This window comes from Indicator indicator, chromosome 8 (assembly GCF_027791375.1).
Source record: "Indicator indicator isolate 239-I01 chromosome 8, UM_Iind_1.1, whole genome shotgun sequence".
NCBI classification, from domain to species: domain Eukaryota; kingdom Metazoa; phylum Chordata; class Aves; order Piciformes; family Indicatoridae; genus Indicator; species Indicator indicator.
Window position 1 is genome coordinate 22,158,906 of NC_072017.1, and position 24,431 is coordinate 22,183,336.

Consider the following 24,431-nt stretch of genomic DNA (forward strand, 5'->3'; position numbering starts at 1 on the left):
TTACACATTAATCAAAAACTTTCATTTAGTTTTTTTAGCTAATTTTGTTTCATTTGTACTGATTCCTTCAGTCACCTTCTATAAATCTTTAGATCCTCAATTATTCCTAATCTGCGTATTATAAAATTGCAAAGATTTGCAAAGAGTAGCAATGTAAACATACCCTGGTTGCAATTTCCACAGCCACATTTTGTTCTTTGACAAAAACATCACATTCATTTTCAGCAAACAAATTATCTTAATGTTTATTTTCTTTTACCTCTCAGAAAGGAATGGAATAAAAAGAAAAACACATACTGTGAAGTAAAACTGAAAATAACTGAAAAATAAGGGCTGTGGACAAACAGTTTTTGAATGAAAGTAACAAACTGACCAATAAAAATAAGTTAGCTATGTCTCCAGAGGACTCAAGTGGAATGGTCTAACATTTATCAAATAGAAATTATTTCTGATCTGCAGCTATAAGAGCTGCAAATCTAGATTTCTTGCAGTCTAATGTTTTTCTTTCATTCTAGAGCAACTGGAGCAGGAATTTTTCTCTCTGTGTTAGAAGTTGAATCAAAAAGTTGAAATTCACTATTTGTTCTACTGTAACCAAAACCCACTACTTTTCTGCTTCTTCATAATAAAGGCCCAGATGGTCCTAGTGAGATGATATTTTTTGATAAATATATATTTTATTAATTGAAAAATATTCCCGCATTTATAATCCTTTTGGATTATGCTTCTTACAATATTTGTTGGTCAAGATAAATGATGTTATCTATGGTACAATTCAATATGCCTCTGATCTTGATTAGTGTTCAATATAAAGGAGGTTTTAAACAATATTACTTTGCAGATCTTACAAGCCCATGAAAATACAGTGGCCCTTGCATAATGTCTCTGACAATAGTTGAAAAGTCCAGTGATCACAACACCCTTTGGTATAAAAGGCTGCCTCTGTAATGCATGGACTTGCCACAGTTCAGTGGCGAGTTAAATCAATGCCTTGATACTTGGAGAAACTCTCCAATGGCTGCAAATCCTCTATTGCCACATTCTTCATTTCCCTCCCTAAAAACACTCCTACAGCTGTTTCATTCACTATGCAGAAAGCCTCTTCTCCAGATGGCTTGGGTAGCCTACCAGAGACTGATGCCAATTCAGATCCTGTTGAAGGAGGTCCAGGGATGAGGAAACTGTGAAAGAAAATTTGGTCTCCTCTGAAAATGTGGAACACCCTTGTGAAGGACACAGAAAGTGATTATTATTTCAGGGAGAGAGCTACTATTCTGGTCTGGAGCATAAAAACATCAGTGAAGGGTTACAGCACTTAATTTCTCTTTGCTCTTGTTTTTCCAAGTTTGCACGACTACTTACTCCCATGGGATTAGACGAAATAGAGCTGAAGGGGATGAAAATTATCTTTCCTCTGTGCCAGTTACCCCATGGGGACAAAGCCTTTTGGCTTCACTAGAGGTATTCAGGCCAACTGTGTGCTAACCTATACCCTGTGCAATTGCACTGATGTCAACAAGACCAAACAAAGTGTGTGCTTGGGAGGACAGCAACATCAATGCTCAGTTACGCAATACTCTTGGGGAGGTTTTTCACTTGACATAGTGCATACAGCTGGGAAGGCCATTCATTAACACTATTTCTTTCAGGATCCCTCTGAACTCAGGATGTCTCTTCTTCTTGGAGTGGTGAAAAAACAAGTGCACTATTATTACGGTTGTTGACACTGTCTTTTATTGGCATGAATAGAGATTATTTGGACAGAAGCAGTAAATGATGCACAGTAAATCAATCAGGCCAAACTGGCAGAGATTTTCAGCTAAAGAGACAACAGTGTTTTTCATCTGAAAATAAATGCACACCATGTGGTAGCTATTGTTTCTGTTTGCATGGGGTGAGTCTTTTCATGGTTTTGATCCATCAATATGAATGGGGGAGCATTTAATTGTGGGATGCCTTTTACAGAACATACATTTTAAAACAACAAACATTTGTCCAAGTAAAACAAATGACAGATTCTGTAACTATTTTTTTTTTTTCATGTACCACTGAATGTTCTAATAAGGAATTCCTTGTTTTATGCTACAAAACGTGCATCTAATGAGTATCTCAAGTCCTAGAATTCAGGTCATAATACTCCTTAGTATAACACAGAGAATCCTATACTTTCTGTGTTAATCTAATACTGTACTAATCTTTGATACAGGTGGATGTGAAGAATTTGCTGCAGCACTAGGACTCCTCAACTTCTCATCTTGTGAAATGAAGGCACTTGATTAACTGCAAAAATACCCTGCCAATATCCAGATACACTGTTATTTAATTGAAAAATCTGCTGGTTTTTCCTCTTCTAACTTGCTCTGAATTTGGAACGTGTTGAAAAACTTACAGGCCTGTGTATCAGCTGAGATTAATTACCTAATCTTTTGGAATACTGAGTATAAAAGTAAATTTTTAGTTTTATTGGTGTTGGGTTGGTTTTTGTTTTGGGGTGTTTTTTTGTTTGTTTGTTTTTGTTTTTTCTTTTCTGCACTTAAAACAGACATTACAGAATAGTTAAATCTCACTATTAATGAGGTCCAATGTATGCAATGTACCATTACACCAGTGCAGCAATCTCAGCTCTATCTTGTACCAGCCACACACTATGGTTACTGATTCTCCAACTAGAAACAAGAAATAACTATCTTTGTAGCTTAACCATATCCCCAAACACAAGAAGCTATGCCACAATACAGACTTTACTGGCAATATATTTGCCTTTTGCCAGTTCTTAGCTGAGCAATTCTCACATTGCCCAAAGATGTAGCTACACTAGCAAAAGATGTTGGCATAGAGCAGGCCTGAGGAGTTAATACTACAGCTGTGAGAAGAATCTTGAGGGAACAGTGCTGCTCCTGACGTACAGAGCTAAGCATTCTGACAACAATTTTCTTGCAGAATTTAACAAGTTGCCTTCAGAAGATAACTGGAGGAAAAGTTTTGTTTAATTATGTTTACCACTCTTAGGTAAATATATATATATAATTCATGAATAAATGACCCAACCCTCATGATATCACACTAATTCTAAGATAAATGGTTGCTCATGAGTCTTGATGTACTACCTCACTCAGTGACTGCTTTATAAAACCTCTTTTAATTTTCCTCTGTAACTCGATAGCAATTCATTCTAAGCAATTTTCTTCGATTCATTTTCTGTTCTAGAAAACAAATTTCTATAATGGTGCACTTGTTCCTGGTGTCATTCACACACTTGAAAAATGTCAATCTGCTAATACCATTTTTGTTGTTGTTGTTGTCATTAGGTTCTTTTTCCTCTACTATTTCTAATTACCAAAAATACATCTTTCGTGCAGCTCAGCACCTATTTAAGCGTTACTCTTTTACTTTTTTGAATCAGGAGGAACAAGTGATTAGGAAAACATATTAATTATCCTTGTACAGATGAGAGGGTAGAACCAAACATTGGATTTACAACAGTGGGCGGAATTCTGTTAAGTATTTTTATCACTCATCCTTCTATTTTAAATTCTTGTCTAACACTACACTGAATAAAAAAATAAGTCACTCAAGGTAAAGATTTAGATTATTTTCTTACAAATTCTACTTTCTTCTAAACTTTTATGCCATAATTTATTTATGGTTTTTTAATGCTGTTAAGGACCTCAAATTTTGTATGAAGTATAGAAAGCATCTACTTATCCCATGATGAATGACTTGTATCAGAAGCTAACTACATTTAAAAGGAAGAGATAATACAACTTCAACACAACCTTGCTGAATTTTTAGTCTAGATTCACCTGTATAGAAAGAAATCTTATTGTGTCTGTTTTTTTTTAAAGATTCTAGTGGGTATAAAGTAAAAACTGTCTATAGTTTATCCATTTTATTGTATTGAATGCATTGATAAAAATCTTAAAAGAAGAAAACATCAAAATATCCATAAAACCTATTGCTCATAGTGAATTATGTTCCTCTATATTACCAGATGCTCTTAACTCTGAAACAGATTGGCCCCATAAGTTACCTGAATGAGTGCCCCATTTAGTTTGATCTAATTTATACCTCCCATACTGTGATACTTTGAGTTCCTTGGGAAAATGTCACAATATTAACCTGGACTAATCAAGTTCCCAAAATTAGAACTCCATTACAAGAAAGGTTAAAAAAAACAAAGCACCACACAGCACATTTTGTCACAGTACTTTTCAGTCCATATGTGAGGAATTTACAGCAAGGTCAAGCTTGTCAGGGATCTGAGCAACCTGATCTAGTTAAAGAAGTCCCTGCTTACTGCAGAGGGCTTGGACTAAGTGGCCTTTAAAGGTCCCTTCCAACCCAATGCATTCTGTGATTCTATTCAGCTTGTCCCCAAGCTCACATGGTATCAACTATTACAAAAAAAATCCCTATCTATATAAGTCCCTAGAAGAAAATGCTTCAGAAAGTCTTCAGAAATATTTCTGGGAAAAATATCTACTGCTTGATGAGCTGCTAGGTGTTAGCAATTTTTCCCTTGATATTAACATCCTCATCATCTGTTAAGATTTTGTGGGCTCAAAATACCTGACCTGGGAGGACTTTATAGTGACTTTGTAAAATAGCACAGGAAAGAAACTTGTTATTTGGTCTTTTCTTAATGTTGACCAAATCAGTAGAAGTCAAAGATGACATTTCAATAACTGGCAATAGGATGGATTGGAGATGCAATATTCCACAACGTCCAAAAAGTTTCATTGTGTGGTAAGAGAGTGAGTTCAGGAAGAGCCAGTTACAAATACTATTCCCCAACTAATAAAGAATCCATCCTGAAAAGGTTCTCATTAGCTTCTTGAAACAGTTTTAAAAGTCATTATTGTGTTTTTTTTATGGTTGGGTTTCTTTTCTTCTCTCCCCCCCCCCCCCATAAAAGAAAGTCATTATGGTTCATGTCTTCTTTGTAAAGGGAACTCTATCTTGATCCCCTTTAGTATAATTTTACATTGTAAAATAAGATAATTATAATGAAAACAGCCACTGCTAATGGTTTTGCTGAGTTGAAAAGGCTGACTAATGTACAAAGCAATTTATTCATTTCCCTGTACATTTCCATTTGGCATTATTACTTTCAGATTATTGCCTTTTCACTGAACACCTTTTTTAAAAAAATATTATTCCCTAGTACATTTTCTGCTGGTTGGACTATCCACTTTTCCTTTCAGTGGAGTGATAAAAATCCATAAACTCTTATTATAAAAAGAACTTCTAGCCTTTATGTTGCCGTCTGTCCAAGGTTTCTAAGTGTGATTATCATCTAAAGTCAAATAACTTACTTCTTATGCAGACCTTCAATGGCCCAATTCAAATTTAGTAGAGGATGTTAATGTGCAAATCTTTAAAGTGGAACCAGAGAGTGAGTGGGCTAAGAAAAAGTATATTAGTTAAAAAAGGATTAATTTGTTTTGAGTATCCCTCCCAAACTGGGGAAGGGGAAAAAAAAAAAAAAAAAATGGCCCTGTCTTAAAATGTCTGATCTCCATTATCTTTAAAGATATTCAGGAGTCACTCATGCGTAATACAATATTGAAAAGAATTTGATTTCCACTTTTTGAGAGTAGGTAACCTAATTGAATTATGTATCTGAGGAACATTTATTAGACAAGAGGATGAAAGGTAATGTAAACTTTAATGATGCAGAGAAAGTGCAATGTCAGCTGAAAATAACCCATTATTGTTGTGTGTTAGGAGTAACTAATTAATTCTGTATAATTATTTATCCAATAAATTCTATATGCATCCTGGTATTAATCCAAAATGGCAGGAACACCAAATTGCAATTTTATGATAACAGATCTCTCTGTTATATGTATTTTCTGTGTTGTAAGCTGTCAAGGTGCTCCACGAGGATGGGGAATACAATGGAAAATCCCTGTATTGTGGATCAAAACAGCACATTCTTGCAAAATCCTGAAAGATAAACCCCTTTTATTCTTTTCCTATGAGCTGGACGAATGGGAACGATGGACAAAAAGCTCTAAATGATTACTTTTATTTGACACCTTTATTTGTATACTCAAAAGACTCTAGGTGTGGACCAAGATCCGATTGCAGGAGCAGGAGTTTATCAAACCCAGAAATATTCTTATTTCTCCTAGACAGTTTGCCATATATGCAGAAGATGAGACATAATAAAAAGAATGCACATGGGACAATAGCAAGAGGCAGTGAACTTATCAGTTAAATAACTAATGTGTTAATTTTCACTACCCATCAAGGAGAAGTGTAATGTTTGAATCATGATAAAGCAGTGTGATGGATGACAACAAGATGCTTTTTTTCCCCTCCCATGGGAGGTTCAGCTGGGAAGATGCATGCAGATATCATAGAAACCTAAAAATTGAACAACTGAAAATGATACTGTTCTTTAGGGAAAGGCAATAGATAGCTAATTAGAGATGAGTGTGGCAGATGTACACTTCATGCTCCTAGAGGCAAAAGCTGAGGTGAGCAACAGATGAGAAATTCTATGAAGACTAAAAGATCTAGGAAAAAGCTAGCTGGAGGGGGAATTGCTATAACACATGCTGAAGGGGTGATTACGAATGGCTCCAAAAGGAAAAGCTGCAGAAGGCTAGGGATTGAGGATAAATTCATCACAGGCTGAAGAGGATGACAGGCATTTTCAGGGAAGCACTCAGTGAAGACTTTGGCCAGAGTAGTTTCGAAAAACTACAAGACATTCTGCCCTGGATTAGCAACAACCAGTTGCTATCAGTTGTGTACATACAACACCTGTTTTTCTCTCTTCAGATGAGGTATATAGGGAGGTGGAAAGGAATCTAGGAGAAGGAAGAGGAAATCAGAAGAAAGCAGAAGAAATAAAAATCAGAAGTCAGCAGCTAATGTGGGATGATCATGGTGTGCCATAAGAATAGAAAGAAATTGTATATTTTTTTATATATATACATCATGAGAGGAGTTTTCAGTAAATGGAAGAAACCTTGAAAGGCAGGATCAGCCAAATTACGTTTCTTGGTATTTATCTGGAAAAAAACCCAGATGCTTTGCAGAAAGGGGAACAGAGAGAAAAAGAGGGAATTTTTTGAGCAGTTAAACAGTAAACTGGATCATGTAACTAACATGGAGAACTTTAGCTGGGAACATGGGAAACCTGGAACCTGCACTGATAGGTGTGAACCAGGAGAAATTAGCATGAGAGAATTTCCATGGAGATGTTTTGAATCCTGAACTGGGAATTCCCCAGATCAAGAGCTGCCAGCTGATAACACAAGGGGAGGGGGGGGGAGAAGATGAAGAAGAGTAAACCAAATGAAATTCACAACTTCTGCATGAACAGGAAAGGCAGAGAGTTCCTGAGGAGCTGTTGATACTGACAATGGGTGTCTGGTGCAAGTGAGGGCGCTGGGGGTGGCAGAGACAAAAGAACAAGCAGAGGAGGTCTGAACTGGCACAGTCTCCCTTCCTCCTGCCCGACTACAGCAACCTCATCAAAAATCCTACCTTAATCTTTCATATGCACAATGTTAAATGAAACCTTCCAAAAGGAAAAGGAAGAAAAGCAAGTGCAAAGACAAAGGCAGAGGATAGGTGGAGAAAATAATGAAATAAAAGAGCCTGGTTATTTTTCCAGTTTTCAGATTATTAAGATTAGAATACAAGAACCCAAAGTACAAGCCAAATGGCCTAATATCATCTCTAATATCCTTTTTATGGATGTACAGTTTAACAATAAATGACTGCAGTTAGCCTGAGATAGTAAAGACTGTAGTATTTGTATGATGTTCCACTCTGAATATACAAAAGTAGTTTTCTTTCTATTCTTTCTTTTCTTCAGGGTATTGTCTAAACATAATGGTAATAGTACAATTACCCAGCTTGCTTCTTCAGACATACTCATGTAGATGCAATGAATCCATGGTCAGATCCTTGGCCAGATACAATTCCACTTCACACCATTACTAATAGAGGGAGAATGGCCATGATGGACAGAAATGCTGCTAAACTAATTGATCAACTCTTCTTCAGCCTGTAACCCAATGGGGTTGGACTTGCACTGCTTCACACTGCTTCACATTTCTGGTTTTTGAATGTGTAGACCTTCTGAGGCACTGAGTCTGCTTAAATTTATTTTGACGTTAGTTTTACCAGACAATGTGCTTTATCATGCATACTTCGATTTTATGCTCTCTCTTATTAGTAAATCCTGAGATTTACACAGAGGGAAAAAGTCCATGGAATTTGTCTTGATAAATTAAATAAGCATTTATGTTTCGGTATCTCTCTTAAAGTTAGCTACCAGACTCTTGCAAAGCTATATCTAATTTTATCTTTTTATAGACAAAAACTAATCCAAGATTTATAGCTACTCTTCAATCTCATCTTCTCCCAAGGACTTTGATACTGAGGGATGGCATATTTCCTCCTACTTTGTGCCTATGTGTGTGTCACCTCCATTTCTCAGGCACTAGACACTTTATTTAGATTTAGCTTAAATAAGGATGTTTTCATCTGAGATCTTTTTTCCTGGAAATTCGGACTTTGCAGTTCAGTCCTGAGGAGATGAGGCTGAAACAAATTTTTAGCTCTGTTACAGACAGGATTTAAAAGAGTGGCCACGTTATAGGCCACATTCCTATATATAGGAAACCTCTTAAATGTACTGAATCTCCTGTAAAGTACATTTCCTCTGCTAAGTGTCATGGCTACCTTATCTCACCTATATCAGAACATGGTACGAGAGAAATAAAATGAATAAGCTCATGATGTCATAACGTTCATCAAAGATATCTTTGTAGCATCCATGCCACATTCAGATCTGCAGTCAGGGAGAAAGTGTAACAACCCTCAAAATGAATAGGTTATTTGCATTGCTATGATATGGAAGTGCCAAATGGCCAAACACAGACAGGAAGTTTATGAAATGTCAGGAATTTTCATCCTGGTGTAGTGAATAATGGCAGGCAGAGAATTTTTTAAACATCTTTCCTCTGAGCAATTTGCTTTGTATCAAACCAACACGAATCACCTCATTCCTCTCTACAAGAAATCAAATACTCTGGAGCTTGTCCTGTGGCTATGCTGGGTTTTCTTTATGGGATATCAGTGATATATTTGTAGTGTTTGTTTATAGGGCATTTTATAAAGGCATAAAAGAGTGTGTGTACTAAGGCAGGGTTAACAAATTTTACTCTGACAACTAATGTGTTGCAGTGTGATCATCATAACTCACTTCTGGAAGAGGCTTGAAATGAGAGCAAAAAAAAAAAAATCCCTGTAGCTTAGTAGAAAGTAGAATTTTATAAGACTAGAAATTAAAATTGCACATCTTCTAACTGCTATTTAAATTTCCAAGCTATTCATCACATATGTTATTTAGAAAGTCCACTGGGCATAATTTAAAATAGTTGTAAAGTTATTCTCTTATTTTTTGTTGAGCTCTATGTAATTATTTAATCATTCCTCAAAAAATCTACTCCACTAGGCAGCAGCAGTATTTCTTGGAGACGAGAAATGTCATGATTTCAAGACTTGGGACTGTATTGCCAAAACTAAATGTCTGCTAGTGGAGCTGCAGTGTGTTGGAGTAGGAATGACTTCATAGGTGATATCAATCTGGTGCTCCATGGCAGGAATAAAAGAACCAAGCCTGAAATACAAGGATTGTTAATTGATTTTTTGTGCTTTTAAGAGGCACTTCTCAAAGAAAATGACTTGTCACTTGCAGGAATAGATTTCCTTTGTAGTTACCCCCATACTACTTTGCAACTAAATCTATAAGGAGTGAGATAAAGGGCCATCAAGACATCACAGCTGGCTGTACAAAATGCATGGGAGCTCAGTGCTACAAATCTTACATATCCAGCTTCCAAGTACCTTTCTTCTCTGATCAGCATGCAAGGAGGGTTAGATACAGGGCAAGATCACCTGGCTGATGTGTCTTTGTGACTGGAACACCGTAAGGCTCCGTTTGACACTGAGGTCTAATCACAGCTGAAGAATCATACTAAAACACTTGAAAGATAAATGAAAATAATACACACACTTTCTTTTCATTTTAGTAATAAAAAGCTTTAATCTTGGCATCAGTCGGCACTAAAGAAATAAGCCAGAGTGCCCTGGTCAATCCTACATGATTACAGGTATCATAAATACCCCAGAAAGTTCCATGCTTTTGAAACTTACCTGTGATCATGAGCCTGTAACTGCAGAGATACTGGCATACAAGAAGGCAGGAGCTGTTATTTAGCATAGAATGGCCCAGGATAAGGCTTTGAACAGTGAGTATGTTCTTTTCATTCACCTGCAGGTAATAAGCTAATCAGCCAGTATCTCTGCAAGTACTTCCAGCCAGTAAACCCACAAAAACCTTCCTGTCTGCTTAATGTTTCTGGGTGTGTTTCTCATCTGCAAAGCCACCAGGGGCCTTGCAGCAATTAGAGGCAGAGGTATCTGCACAGTAGTGACACCAAAAAGGCATAGCTAATGACTGGATATACAGGGGGGGTTATGAGAAACATCAACTTCTTACTGTGCTCCTCATCTGTGAAAGACTCACAGCACAGATAAAAGGGAGACTGTAGTTAAGATAGTGGTTTTGTGTGAATGGCAGGATGAGAACCTTTATGAATTGTTATTGTGCATGTAAATAAATGAGCAGTCTATGATTTCCCTATTAATTGGTAAGAATCTACATTGAGTACATCTGCAGTTATCACTGTCTAATTCAGGTACAGCATATCAGAATGTCTAGCCCCAGGAAGTGTGCACAGCAATTTGAATTTCAGAGTTAATACCAGCAAATTATGGGCTAATTTATACATGAGGTAGTAGGAAAATGAATTTTCATCTGTTCTTAGATATTTCACAAGAAAGCTGTGCTGAGCTAGTGCTGTTGAAGAAAGCTTTCAGACCCAGTGGAGCAATGTAGCAATCTTGTTTTCATTTTACTTATGAATCAGAGGAAGGGCTTACATGGTTATGATATTGGCATAGGAAAGATCCAGATCCCATCCAGCAATGAAGTCAGTGTGAAATTATCTGCCAGATTCAGTTACCAATAATCTGCAAATCAGTAAGCCATTAAAGAAATGCTTTGCATTGCAGGAAAGAAATGAACTAGATAAAGAGACGAAGAAAAATTAAACCCAAGAAATCTACTTAAATTCAGGGCATGTAAAACATGTAAAGGCATTAAAAAATATAAGTGAGGTCTTAAATGGCAGCAACTGGATTTTTTCCTCCCTCATTACAGAAGCAAAATGTATTTAATGTAGCCATGTGGTCTTAAGGATAAGAAATACAATGCCCTAAAGATGCCTGTATGAAAAGCTTCTGGAAAAATATGTACAGCTCTTATCAGAATGCTATTATTACTAAAAGAAAAACTGCAAACACTTCACCTTCTCTTATAAAATTGTTTTAAAATAAAATAAATTACTTGCTATGTCCATATTTTGTTGCTGTTTCATTTGACAAATATAATTGTAAAATGCTTTAGGCATCCTGCTGGCTCTGCATATAGTGGGGGGTTTGAAGGCTCAAGCAGCTGACACCCAGATTGCTAATAATAGAAATTCGACATTTTGAGCGATAGGCAAACTTTCTTTTATTAAAATATATTGTGTTCCCCTATATTTTCTTTGTTGTTGTTCCTTGTCTTCAAGTATGAGCTGTTTCAAACAAAATATTTTATCATGATAACAATAATTTCATTTTAGACTCTATAGTTTAAGAAAAAAAAAAGGAGAAACGCAATACATTAATCTAATTCATATCACATAGTACCCTCCCTTGAAGGACTGCTTTTATGTAGATTTCTGCCAACTTCTCAATTGAAAATCTACTTTTAAATTCCTGTCAGGTGCTTTCTGCTTGAAGGGCTCCAGTGTGTGGGTGGCTGTTTTTCTTGTATGTGCCACAATGAGTCTCCTCCTCAGAGAGCTGGGGGAGGAGTTGGGGGGAGAGGTTTTTTCCTCTTCGTTTCACACCACATTTGTAAAATGAGAGACAAAATGTCTTCTCTCCTGAATAAAAAAAACCCCAAACAAACAACAAAAAACCCCAACCCACAAAACAGCCCTGGAAAATTTTAATGTTCCAGAAAATAACCCTATCAATCTAGTTTATGTGCTGGTATTTAATATCATATACCTAATCTCTATTAGTGGTTAGGTAATTTAAATCATTGTCTAAAAAATATGTAATCTAGACCTGTTTGTGCATTTCCTTCTTCTAGGAAAGCTGAAAGAATATAATTGCCTCTTATCTATCTGGGGATCACAAGCAATATTCTTTGACTTTGGCTTTAAATGGAACAGAAAAAAATTCTGCATTTTAAAAGAACCTATTGATGAACAGCAAGTTTATAAACCCAGATCACACATAATTTTCTAAATAACATATGTTGTTGTTTTTGTTGACCTTTTATTGGTGTTCTCTTAGCATTACAAGATACTAAATGTCCTGGTAACATGCTGTATAAATTCCACTTGATGGGAGTTTCTGTATAGAGAAATCTTTCTCTAGAAAAGAGTGTGCAGTGGAAAATGTGCAACTGGAATTTTTTTAAACTGAAAAAAGGCAAGGGTCACACCAGCCTCACTTTTAGTTCATGAGTAGTTCACATACACAGGCTCCAAATATGGAGCCACATCAGTGTCTCACCAGTGACAAGACTGTGACCATCTTCCTTTGCAGTTTCAGTGGTCCCACACTCCCGTTGTGTTGAATAAGGTTACAAGGTGCTCTGTCTGCCAATTTGTGCTTAATTTGGTCAGCCATTAGAGCACCTAACACTTTTAATTTTCTTCATGTATAGCATTTGCTTCAAGAATTAGGTTTATTGCATGATGTGGCATATAAGCTATAATAATATCCACTTATAATGACATTTTCTTCTGGATTTTACAGTATTGGTAAAAGTATTCATATCACACTGAAGGTATAACACTACTGTTCCCAACATTATTTTCACGAACACTTTCCTGCACGTGTTTTCTATCACAGTGACATCTGATGTTTCAAGCTAAGAAGTTAATAGCATAGAAGAAAAGTGAGTCTCAAAAATGTCAAATACACAAAGGTGAAAATCACATCCTTTGTTAGTTCTTCTGGCTCACATACCAAAGCTGTCCAAAGTTAACTGCTCCCACCTTTACCTCTGCTGACTCTGAACAGTGAGTACTTGTCAAAAGAGATGCTGTTGACAATTGCCTGGGTGTGAAAAGCTGTTAGCACAGCAGAGAGTAAATGCAGCACTCCCTTCTGCTCCTAACACTGAGAGGTGGATTTTGGGTCATCCGTTTTGAAAACATGGAGTCTTTGAATGTCACCACAGGTGACTGCTGCTATCAAAGAAAAGCAGTTTATGTAGGTCAGCTAATCTATGTCTCCTTCCTACAGCATTTCACCCCACTGCTCTGGTTTTCATTTAGTCAGCTCCTTCTCCAGCCACCTCCCAGCTGGAGGGCTGGAGTCTGCTTGCAGCACCTTCCTTCTTCCTCTGTCCCACAGTTCAAGTTGCCCTCCTGGTTTCACCAAGCAGCATGTACTCTGAGCCAGACTTTCCTTACTTACATTTTACTGTGCAATTTTCTGTGTGTTTGTGGCAGCTTTTGAATGCGTAGCTTGCTCATGAAAATAATGAAAAACATTTCTTCCTTATTGTTTCTTTTCCCTAATCAGCACTGCAAAGATGTTGAAAATCTCATGGGCTGGTTACAAGAAGCTGGGGCAGCAACCTGAGTGATTTCTTATAGTTGGCTGGAGAGTTGGAGACATTCTCCTCCTAATCAAGGAACATAAACTCTGCTACCTTAATTACAGCAAGGAGCAAACAATACCAACATGAAGACCTCCATACTAATATAGCTGTGTTCACTGGAAGGAATGATTAATATCATTGACATAAAGAAAAAATAATCACACCCTCTGACAAAATATGCTGATACACAGTCGTTCTGTAAATGGAGCCTAATGCTCAGTCTTCTCAAACAGCAGCTTCTGCTGATGCAAATTGAAGCCTGTCGGTGCAAGGTTTGGGCTCCCCTTGGTAACACCTGCAAAAGGTGAGTGTATCCAGGCGGACTGAGGATGGTGATCTTCACATTAAGCCAAGAGAAAAGCAAGGCTTATTCTGAGAAGCTTTGGTCTTTGCTGCTCTCTGGTACTGGTGAAGGGAGCTGATAATGCACAAAGCAGGAAGTGACAATGAGGCAGAGATTAGCAAGCCCGTCTTAAAGTGATTCAAAGGAACCAACTGGACCAAATTAAATTTTTGGTTCTTCATCCTTCTGCAAAGAGTCTATGGTTAAGGATTTTGCAAAGGCTCAGGTTCAGTCAAGAAAAGCTGTTCTCCTTCAGTGGGAGCCAGCAGTGCTACCAGGTCAACACTCTTCATGTACACATCTCTTTCACTGCAGGACAGAAACTGGCTGGTGTGGACACAGTCAAACTCAGGTGCCATCCGCACTTCCTGTCAGCCCAGAGCCCAGCAGGGAAATGCAACTTTGTATTCAGAGGCCACAACCTGGGATAAAAGATGGCCGCAAGGTCTCTTTTCTCTGGAGTTTATGCTATCCAGGTGTTCTGGGGGAAAATCAGGCATTTCCTTATGCAGATGTTGTGAGGGGGCATCAGTACTTTCTTGGGTGTGTCTGGGAGACACTGCAGTTTAACACAAAAGCAAGTGGCAGCCAGCAATTTTTCTTAGACAGAGAGCCACATGGAACAAACTCAGCTAACAACTGAAGGGAGTTCATCTCCTCTCCTTGTCACAGGCTGGGCTGCCTGCAACAGTTCAAAAGATGCACCACAAACAACATTTTGGCTGGGTCAGCTCTCACTCAGCTGCTGCACTCCCCAATGGCCAGCTGATGTGGGACAAGGAAAAGATCTCCCTCTCTTTCTAATAGTGTAGTGAGACCTTGGCCAACTGCAGATATGTTCAGCGCATCAAAGGGCTGCACCTGTGGGATGCTCAGGTTCCCAAACCTGATTTTAACTGAGGTTTACCTCTGTATTTTTGCCCTTGATACTCTGGGAAGGATATTTCATTTATTCTTCCCAGCTAGAAATGTGTCAGACAATCTCTGCTAGGGATTTTAACACCTCTCTTGTTTTTCTCTTCCACTTTATTTTACCTGTTCTTACACTGCAATGTTGTTGCTGTAACGATGTGAAGAATAGTATGAAGCCTCAGTATCTTTTGAGATTTGACTGAAAAGTGAGTAATAGAGTAAATATTATTTTTAAAGTGTTTCCTTTGACAACTTTCAACTGATATAATCTTTCTCTTAAAACATATTCTCCCCTCTTCCTCTCTCATTTTCTGAATAGCCTGTTCAAAAGAAGTTACAGAGGGCACAAACAGGATGTAATGACAGTGAGCAAGCAATTCAGCTCATGGTGCTTAGTTCAGAGAAAAGCAGTCAGTCTGATGCTAAAGATGATGGACCATCCACATCCACAAGGGCTTCCTCATTGTCTTCCTCAGAAAAAATCTGTCTTGCCATATATGAACACTCACATAAAAACAGCTGAGAAATTATCCAAAGGTCCTTCTCTTTGCAGATGAATAGCATCTACTCTGCACCTCCTCTGGAAAACTGCCTCCTCAGGCTCTGCACTCACCTGTCCAGTTTTGTCATCCAGTTACAGTACTCTCATGCACCTCCACAGAACATAATCCCAAAGTAGAATTCTCCATCACTAGTTTTGGGGTATATGATGAGAAGAATAGTTAGCAACTCTTTACACATTCTCCTTTATAAGATAAGTCCAGAGCATTACAAGGGTTACTCCAGTCAAGGCTTTTCTGTAAGCGAATTAAATTAGGTCTCATTGGGAAGAAATCGGAGTGACAGTTTTCTTCATGCAGCATGCCTATCAAGGCAAAAGGAAGACAGTGACAGCATAGTCTGGCACAGAAAGATATGCATGAAAATGGGCTCTTGGGGTTTCTCAAATGGAATTTTAGAAAGTTTAATCTATCTTCTTTATTGCTGCTGTTCAGAAGGATCTAAGGTGATATTCATCATAAGGCAAAGGTTCACACTGAGACATAATGTAGAGCAATAAATGTGTTACTCACTAGGGCTGTTTGAACCTTTTTGAATGTGGAAGCTTCTTTAAAATACGTATTTCCTATTGCCATGAAGTTATCTGTTCCAGTAAATTACTCACATTACTGGTTTTGAATATATACTGACAATGAATCTCCAAGGAGATATTTATTTGAATATGTGATTTTCTAACTATGTGCTGTTCCATATTTTTGGAAAAAAACTTAGCACAGTAAATATTTATTTCAGTAAAAACTGTCTTCTATATTTCAATTAAAAGATTGTGCATGTAGCTATAGTTCTTATTTTAAAGGAATATTTCACTTGATGTTTCAAACATTAATCATTATGTTAATATATAGCCATCAAAATGAAGCTTGTTGTGGGGACTAGGCAAGTCAGCTCAAGTCTGCCAACTACAGCAATCTTTTTCCTCCTGTGAAAGCATTTGCTTCATTTCTCCAGTTGTTCTGACTTACATCAGAGTTGAGCCAGATGTGGATTTTCACTTTCAGTTGCTCCTCTGTGGCTGTTTTCCCATGTGAAGGGGCATGGGGAGTTGGAGAATCAGCAGCCACTATATTTTACAAAGCTCAGGTGGAGTCAAAAAAACTCTCTTGTCCTTGGGATTTTGCAAGCAGACCACTTGGTCTAGTAATGCAAGCATTCCTGTTGAAGGTCTGATATAACTGTAGTATTTCAGTTTTGACTTACTTGATTGCCATAATGATCCTTAACTAAACCATCCTAACCAAACTTGATATGTACTGCTTTCTAATTGGTTCCTCATTTTTCAGTACCAGATCTTTGAAAGAAATTTTATCAACCAGCCTTGTAGATTAAAAGCAATTTAAGGCTAAATATTCCTGTATGCACAGACTGTGTTACTTGCATATACTTGTAGCTGTGATAAACAAGTCTGCCTCTTAGTATGCATGAATGTAAACATATAAAATGTGTATTTATGCACATCTTGAGATGTCAAATTCTAAAAAGAGCAGTGAAACAGGAAAGTAAGTTGTTATCCAGGAGCCACAAGATGTCCTGCTCTCACACTGTGCGTGTGTTGATTGTGTAATTTTTAACGCTAACAGAGCAGTAACAAATCTGCTTAGCAGAAAGATTATCTGCAGTTCTATAACTGACAAGAGTTATGGTTATATATCAGTGCTCTTTTAATGCTGCCTTATTTTTCAAAGGTCTCACACATCCTTTTCTGGGATGATCTCAAATCACATTAAAAATTATAGAGTATTCTTATCAGCTATGATTGACCACTGGAATATATTTCGATTTTGGCAGTGTCTCAAGCCAAACAAGTCAGAGGACAGGATCAAAATAAATTTATATTAGAATATAGATTAAGTTTTATTTCAAAGCTCTTCCACACAGCAATAGAGTGAACATTTCATTATCTGGAACCTCATGCTGAATGTAGGCTGATTTCTGGAAACATTATCTTAATGCTCACACAAATGTAATTACTACTAAATCAATATTTTGTATTCAAGCCTAATTACAGTACATGAATTAGAATGCTACTGAGAGATGTGCAGCTGGCTGGATAGTAGGCTTTAGCTGGCTGATATGAAACTGACAAAGGATCTCAGCTTTGGCTGCCCAATGTGAGTCCACAATGTTAAAATCAACTTTATTGGTTTTGGTAACTGTCACTTGTACAGTGCATCTACAAAGATCTACCAGTCTTACTGCCCCAAAATAAATTCTCAAGGATAACATGACTCCTCTCGTTCTTTGGCATTCACATTTCTGACAGATACAGTTTTCTTCATAATATTGCAGAGAAGGATTTAGAACTGATTTTTTAATAAGGGCTGAGGTAACATTAATTGCAAGCAAATGAACTTAAGGTGTTTTAAGGGCTTATTCTTTTGAAACATTACCTATTGAAAGTTATTTGTTACTGACAGAAGTCAGTAACATCCCAATTCTGTGATCTCAGGTCTGAGCTATCAAAGAGGGAAATGCAAATTGGACAGGGCAGGTAAGACTCACCTAACATTCCAGTAGATTGTCATCATAAGAATCCCACAATCAGAGTTGCATGGAAAAGTGTATTACCTTAAGACTCACACCCAAATTATCCTCCCTCACAGTTTCAGACACTACAGTCAGCAGACATGTCATCTTCTTTTGGATGCTGCAAGCACTACAGAGTGAGGAAAAAAGTTAATGAGGAAAACTGGCATAGGAATTAGACTTGATCATGGTCAGAAACTCCAAAACTTCCACGCTATTTGTCACTTTTTATTAATGATCTTCTCAGTATGTGTAGCTCCTGCAGGGTCCTTCTCATGTTATAAAGTATTCTTCCCAGAGCTTACTCTGATGGTGTATAATACGGGTTCTGTAATAAGGGTTTATAACAATAATTATGCCTTCAGTTTGTGCACTCATTGCTCATCTTTTCCACAAAGTCGAAATGCACAAGGACCACTAAAGACACTGTCTCTAAGTGGCAGATGAGAACATGGAATTACCATACTGGTGCAACCTCCCTGTCTTCACCAGACTTTCAGAAAGAGATGGAGAAATGGAGGACACAAAGATTTCTTTGCTTCTCTCACCACCTCCAAATATAAAAATATGAATAAATATGAAGTATCCCACATGTATTAATTTTATTCATTGCAGTTTCATCACCTGAACACAAACTCCTAAAGATCCAAGAAATTAGTCGGTTGTTATTAATATTGAACCAAACCAGAGAATTGGTATTATCTATGTCAAAATCTAGCTTAGTTTTGCCAACCATAATGGCAAACTAGAGACAATATTAATTAGAAGTGCATGGCTGACCTTGAAAATGACTTTGTTTTGTCCACCAAGAGACTAAAGCACCTGAAGTTTAAGAGGCAATTAAGTCATGTTCCATTTGTCCTATATGAAAGGAAAATATCTCATAGGAGCAGACTTTTCAATCTTAGCCAACTGAGGCTCTCCAAGACATAAAAGCATGAGTGCTCAAGGATTAGATTGCACTCTTTTTTTAAGATTATGTTTTTTAAATGAAGTTACCAAGCTGCTAAAGTAGATTACAGAGGACTGTGTTAAGCTTTCTGCTCTGAGTGTTCTTTTGGTCAAAACTGGATGTTTCTGTATGCAGTATGCTGAGTTGGCTCCAAATGGAAATCTACAAATACATTTTTCTGGTATGCAGGAGGTTCAAGAGTAAGTGAACGAAAGTTTCCTTTTCCCTGAGATCTATGACCCTTCTGGACTTGGATATACACCTTTTAGTATAACTGTAGAGGACAGTTACTTTCTGCCTTTAGACTCCAAGATCAGTGTCAAACCTGACTTCTCTTTAAAAGTGTGGTTTATGAGCTACTTCAGGAAATGTGGATGGTTTGCATTTTTACCTCAAGCACTGTATTTTCCTCTAGGTTGTTTTGCTGTTGTTTATTGGCTTTTTGTTTGTTTTGGGTTTGGGGCTTTTTGTTTGTTTGTTTGGGGTTTTTTTCCTGACTCCAGGAAGAGTAAGTTCATTTCTGTTTGTTTGGCTGAGTAGATTCTCTCACATTAGAATCTTTTTTTCCTGTCTCTCATTCTTGACTGATTCATAGTTCACTAGCAAACCAACTTAGCAAATTCATATAAAGTTGCTAAATGCCAGCAATCTGAAGAATTCACAGGTCTATTTCTACAAATGTTTCAACAAAATGAAACATATGCACTGGGCATAGTTTTTGCCTACATATTCAATATAATTTTATGGCTCTCACTAGAAGTGTCCTTAGGCTGGAAATTATTATTAAATCTGAAATAACTAGCTTATTCCTCTAGAAAAGCTTGTGCATCCTCTTCCATCACTGTGGGATTTCAGGTCCTCATTTTTCACTTCATACATTACTAGCACTGTTTTGCAATTTTTCTTATGCGTGATTTTAGAGACAAACACATATACTGAATTCTATTAGATAGTTTAAAATTTAGTACCCCCTGCACCATAACAGCAAAGCAAAGATCCTCAGAGTTGTTATGTAAATAAACAAGATTGTTAAAGTCTATTCAGTGCACATCCAGAGAAGCCTGAAGCACCTCTTCTTCAAAGAAACACTGATTCTGCTCATTCTGCAACAAATACTACAACAGATTGGCAGCAAGAGCCTCTGGGTCCACGTTGCAGAGCTTTTAAAAATGTATTTCTTGGCAATAGTATAATAGAACATCTAAGTTTCTCTTTGACAGCTTAATGTTTTTGGCAGGAGTAACTGTATTTAGCATAAAATATGAGTAATCAAGGTGGAGCAGCTTTGAATTTTTACACATTTCCCCTCTTTTTCTATTAAAAAATAAATAAATCAAAAACTAAAGAGCAACGACCTTAAAAATGCCTGAAGTGCCAGCTCACATGTCTTGGCACAGGATACTCTATTTGAGATAATTTCCTTCAGACTTCTTTCCAATTCTGCAAGTTTTATACTTCAGCACCTCAAGTGCACACACTTTGGAAAGATTAAAAAAACCCACGTTGTGACTCCCTATCGAGGTTATCCTCACAGACATCAGTATCAAGGCAGAGGTTACTCATATCCCATCTGTTACTTAACGAACCAACTCAAGGCAATTTTAAAGCATTTCCAAGAAAATCGCTCAGCTACATACATGCAAGGTGTCTCCATGTAAGTCTTAAAGCTTCACTACTTTTCAGCATTCAGCTACCACCCATTCCGAGGAGTTCCTCAGGTTCTCTAAGTATCTTTCACTGTGAACTTCAACATCTGGCTTTGGACATAGCACAAAGCATGTAAATATGAATTAACCTGAGCTTCAAAAGTCCAGCTTGAATCTCAGCCTGTAATCATGTTTTCAGAGGTGTTTGCATTTTTTCAGTGTGAATCCAAGTATCCCTCTCAGATTATCATCACCAAGTCCAGTTGCTAGTATAGTTTTTTTCCCTGTATGTAGACAGAAGGACAGAGGAATTAAGTTCCTCTCTGCCCTGGGGGAATTCTGTCAGATTAGGCTTTCTGCATAGTTCCAGCATATTGGTGTACAACTATCCCATCATGGCAGCCTGTGCTAGGAATCAAGGCCTAAACTCTTTAGGGCCATCATCTTTCAGAGCAGCCTAAATAGATAGACCCAGCAAAATTCAGTCACACTGCATCTATACTGCTTGTCAGGAACAAACTCTGGATCCAAGCTACCTTTTGAGCAATGCCTGTGTTTTCTCTCAGAGAAAGATCTCTGGCATGTTCCAGCAGAAGTCAGAAAACAAACAAATGTTTATGCAGTTGGGCAACGAAAGGACCAAGCCTCAGAGCAAAACAGAATAACTGAAGCCGACAGGGTATTTGCCCCTAATTACAGCTGCTCCAGTTCCTGGGCTCCAACTCCCTGTTGGAGAAAGGCAGACTTGGGTTCCAGTTCTTCTTTTGCTGACAGTATGAGAGTTTTTTGTCCTATGATTAGAGCCACTGGAACAGGAGTGGGTCTGGCTTCAGTGCAAGTCACCAAAACAAATGCACTGATCCTATCAAGTGCATGTTTAGCTGTTTCTTACAAAATGGGGCTGGCTTTCCAGGAGACATTTAATATCAGAGAATACCCACCAGCACTAGTGATGACAGTTTCACACGCAGGATGGAAAAGGGATTTTTTCATAATTTTTTTTTTAACACAGAGGGATGAAACCAAGGTATACTATATTCAAAGCAAGTACTTAGGGGTTTGGTGGGATTTTGAGTTTTTGTTTAATTATTTGGGGAGCTTTGTTTGTTTGTTTAACTTAGATCACTTCTAATAATCAAGTTAGGTGATACAAGGGCACAGTACATTCTTGACTTTTTGCAAAATGACAAATACAGAAGACCACACAGGACTGTGAATCTGGACAAGATCATCTCTGCAGCTACACCATCTATGAGTGGAGAGACTTTCCAAGCTGCTGAATCCCAGTCACCAGTTTTCACACACAAAAATACATTTTCATGATTTTGCTAGCAGGGTGATCCAAAGATATGCATCTGATCTCTTGAACCCTTGCTTGAGGTATCTTCTGTAAATGAGTAACCAGTGTTCCTCTGAGAGGTTATTTACTGTAAAAATGGCTGTTACTTAACCACACTGGCCAATGCATTGTCTATGCAGGGTATAGACCTTTGATCTGACTGCCAAGAGGATCTGCTGCTCTGAAATTAGAAATGTTCACATTCCACCCTAAATTTATGCCTTGTCAATTTTCTCTATTTGTTTTGGTGCCAGCATTGTTTTTTAAAAGTAAGCAGCTTTTCTCCCTCTTGGGAAGAAGCTCTTCTCCCACTTGTATTTATAAACAGCAGTCACATACTGCTCTTTATAAATACAGCTTGCATTTCATTATGTAAAAGCAGCTCAGTTTTTTGAGTTTTCTCTTGTATGACAGCTTACAAGCCTCTCAGGTCAGAGAAGGAATTAATGAGCAATTGCTAACTACATTTCATACTGTTAAGAATGAGGAGACAATAAAGGAAATAAACAGGTAACAGGCTTAAGGCAAAAATAAAAGGTGATTATGCAATGGTTAGTCAAATCATAACAATTTCTACCACTGGATATTGTGGCTGCCAAACTTTAGATGAGTTTAAAGTGAATAGACACATTTCTAAAAAGGAAATGAAAAGCAAAGACAGTATCTGTGTCTGAGGGAGTCCCTGACTCACAAACTGCCAGAGGCCACAGAAGCAGCCTAAACAAAATACACTGTATGTGTAATGTTCACTCTTTATGGGGCGTTCATTATTGGCTGGCACTGGGAGCAAAACACCAAGCCCCCTTTTTGATCTGCTGCTGTCCTAAATTCTTCTACCAAGTGCCTTTCATTTTTTGCTGTACAGACTTATTTCCATAACTCCAGTCCTCAAGCACATCTAATTCTTTCACTGTTTCATCTTCATTTTCATCTTAACTTTGCATGATCAAGTTAATTCCACCAGGACTTTTCTACTCCTTGTGTCAGGGTCATTATTTGTTTATTAAAACAGAAATTATATGAATACTGATCTTTGAAAAATACTGTATCAGATTTCCCCTTCCAGTGTAAAATTTCCTTAGGTAATGCCATCTCCTTCATCCACAAAAACAAACGGAGCAAAAATCTGATAAAAGGTTTATCTCTTATAAACCTCTTATCAGATTTTCACTGTTCAATTTAGATACCAGGCATACTGAACATTCAAAAGATAAGACAGATCATAGTGAAAACTACTCAGGATGCTTTCACCAGACTAATCTGCTTTTATGAGCCATGCCTGAAGTGAGGCAGAGGGTGTTTTTCAAGTATAAGAAAACGAGTTTTTCTGTGGAAGCTGCAGAGAAAAGTGGAATGGAGAACTGGACAGATGGGTACAGGAAAGGTTCCAGTTTCCAATGTCTCACTGTCCACACTCCTACATGCAAGTATTTGCACTTTGTGCCAAACAACAGCCCAGGCCCAGTCCTTCTTGCACTGTTTTTTTTCATACATGCATCATTCTGCCGTTAAAACTACAGTGTGGCAACAGGAAATCTCTGTAACTCTCTGTGCCAGCATATTTTCTACTTCAAAGAGGACTTACGTTCATTGAGTTCTCTTATATAAGATGTGACAGTCATCCAGCCCTGCACTATTACATATGGCTTACTTGTGCAGAAGCACATTCCCACCAAAAGTGAGAATCTTGGTACTTTAATCAAGAACAATAAGCCTTTGTTGCAGCTCTAAAAGCTGTAACCCACAGATAAAAAATATTCTTCTTAATACAATGATACTTTATTAGAGATCTGGTTAGACAAGCTTTTGAAGTGAATCTGATGCAGATTACAAAGCAGTAGAAGGCACCAGTTCTGGAGTTTGTAAAATACCTTTTTGTTTATGCCAGCTAAACTTTTTTTCCTAAAATGAAATTTAGGTAAAATAGATAGATAAACAGCTTCCATCAAGAGGAATGGTAGTGCACTCTCCATAAGTTTTCTCAACAAACCTTCTAAAGAATATCATGATTAAACCAGGTCTCAAGTCTGAATCAAATTGAAGGAACAACAAAAAGATGAACTCCATAATTAGTGAACGCTACATAATTTATTTAATAAAGTCTCCAAATAGGCATGGAAATTACATACCTGACTACAAATGAATGCAGCTGAAATAAGACACTTTACATGGTTGATTGAACACAAGCACACAGACAAATGGAACTGGAACGGTTTTTTAACATGAAAAGTTTATATTTTATGGTTCTTACTATCATTTATAACAATCACTAACATGTAAAACAACAAAAAGGCCAACCCATCTTGCAGACAACATTGAATCTTCTGAGATAAGTCATGGCAAGAAACTAATTTAAGAGCTAATTTTCATACATCTAGGTATCATAGCTT